The sequence below is a fragment of the Penaeus monodon genome, chromosome 15 (genome assembly GCF_015228065.2).
Source record: "Penaeus monodon isolate SGIC_2016 chromosome 15, NSTDA_Pmon_1, whole genome shotgun sequence".
NCBI classification, from domain to species: domain Eukaryota; kingdom Metazoa; phylum Arthropoda; class Malacostraca; order Decapoda; family Penaeidae; genus Penaeus; species Penaeus monodon.
In genome coordinates, this window is record NC_051400.1 from 23,631,154 (window position 1) to 23,633,724 (window position 2,571).

The window sequence follows — 2,571 nt, forward strand, 5'->3', positions numbered from 1 at the left end:
GCCAACCCAGCTTAACAAGAAGCTGCCACATTACTGCAAAACAATTTTGCCAGGTTGGCCTACCAGATAATACCACAAGTACCAACAAGGAAATCTACTCGGTCCACATCAAAAACATACTTTCACACCACAATACAGAATGTTGCTATTCGCCAAGCCTTGCAAAAACATCCACTTAATCATATGCAACGGAATGTCTATTTGACCCACATGAACAGGTTCGAACGCAAGTTCGATTGCGAGCAGTACACACACATACACATACGTAAATCAAACCGCATTAATTAATCTTTCCCTGTGCAAAAAGACGTGCTTTGGGCATCGCCATTGCCTAATATAGCTGCATTTCGTAAATGCACCTTGGAAAGGGTTGTTATTTTAAGGTCACTAAGGAACACTAACCTATATGAATTCTGTGTACATATAAAACATTGCCGACTCTATCCTCGGTCACCCATTACCATTGGCGTATCCAATATGTGTCATCTTTATTACTATAGCAAAGATTATGATGACCATTATTTTTGATGAAAATGATCTGGCTTTATGCTTGTGACTCCCCTCTATGGTGTTAGGGCGATGCCCTTGTGGAACTTTCGGCCGCGCGCCCTTGCCTGATTAGCCGCCCCTCTTACCCTCAGCTGTGGTCCAGCTCGGGGACTCGAACCCGCGAACAAGGCGTTGCGGTCAAGCCTGGTCCCTATGAGCCACGGCGACGGCACGTATAAAATATTATTCCAGTCTGATGAAATATATGATATGTATACTCAGAGCCCTAATGATATGGAGATTAATGAAATCAACAACATTTATAACTATGAAAGAATAATGGAACATTTCTGAACAGGAACATGGGCTTCATGTTCAATTAAGGAAGCATAATTACTCGGGATCCTTCGTGGTCGGAGCTTCCGTCCCTGCTGGAAGGTATATATTCGTAAACGATTTTACTAACAGAGATTAGTCTGATCCTACCACGTTAACAGAATAATATTTGTAATATTTCAGTCCAAATCCCTGGCAAAATCTTTCCCTAGCAAAAGCCACGGCACGCACCCGACGGATCCAGCCGATGCTCACAGGTGGCGCTTGTTTCGTCATCGGAAGATTTTTTTCTATATTAAATTCCAAGAGTCTGTTATTTTAATCTACATGCACGGTCATGTGTGGATAAATATTAGCGAGATCGTCCAAAGCTGCTTTCGCCGATGCCAATCTATGAATGCCTGTTAATGACAGAATACATTTAGGATCTATAACCCATGCCATTCGTACATTGGAATTGCGAAGTACGGCATCAAATGCAGGAGTCTGACTTATTGAAAAAAAAACAATTCGCTTTCGGACAGGTCACTTAATCTTGTAAAATTACTTTTCAACATCTATGAGAGAAATGAGAATTTGAAGGTATAACGATCTATTCCAAGTGAAATGCAGAGATTAGGCAACCTAAATCAAGGCATCAAATAACGTAGGCTATAATCAATTATCATAATGAATAAAGATATCAACAGACAAGGTATCTTTAACGTATTTCTTTGTTCACATCCGGATATATATAAAGGCGATTTGCAGCCGGCCACCCGTCTTTCCTCGCCGCCTCGAGCCCAAGCGCTTCCCGTGATGACAGCGACATCACGAGCGCGAAGCCGTCACGCCAGAGGAGCAGGCGCGCGGCTCGCTTCCCCCCTGGCACGGAGGCTCAACAGCGCCAGAGCAAGGGAAGTTGTCTGCGCTCACTTGGCCGAGTTCAAGTTAGGGTAGAAAGTCATCTTGAAGGTCTGGGGATCGAATAAAAATCTGACAAATTTGTGATTTTCTATTTTGGCCGTACACTTAGACGGTTACTGGGTCTCACATAATGAAAACTATTGGCCACAAAGCACACATAAATTCAAAACACGTTTGGCAAAGAAGTGCAGATGTTCTTTCTCTCTCTCCTTCAACCACTTACAAAACACACCATACATAGTCATATCAATAAACAGGTACATATATACATGCATGCATACACGCGCCAGTGCACGTGCACATTCCACGAAAAAATCACCATCCTGACACTCATGAATAGATGCATATAACAGAGCAATTAAACTTTCCTTTTCACATGCAAATACGTCGGGTCTGTGACAATGCCTAACAATATCAACATCGTTAAAAAAATAGAGCAATTCCCGGGCGGCAAGCGTAGAGCGACACAAAAAATAAAACAAGAGTGGGGACATCTGCCCCCCCCCCCCCCCGCCATGGCCGAGGCGGCCCTCCTCGCGCTCCGCCTGCCGCTGCTCAGCTGGCCAAGATCAGCTGGTAATCCGGCGTGGAAACCCTTTAGTGGGATAAAGCTGGCAACAATTTCAGCCAAATATTAGTCTCTTTGTGAGGAGAACCAATGTTATTATATCTGCATTCTCTTTAAAAGGGAGAAGAAACTAAAAACACAGTTGCCATTAGTATTCCGTTTGGACATCAAGTATGAATTATCTTTTACAACTCACAGTAAAAATACAAAAAAGTCTAATCCACTGCGCCGAAATGAAGTTAACCCGTGTGCATAATCAACAGGTATAGGCA

At 43.1% G+C, this 2,571-nt stretch overlaps 1 protein-coding gene across 1 annotated transcript in view; it reads right to left on the reverse strand.

Moving 5' to 3' along the window:
- LOC119581816 (procollagen-lysine,2-oxoglutarate 5-dioxygenase 1-like) overlaps positions 1 to 2,571 on the reverse strand; it is a 123,695-nt gene that overhangs the window by 62,704 nt on the left and 58,420 nt on the right. The gene's annotated exons all lie outside the window — the stretch shown is intronic.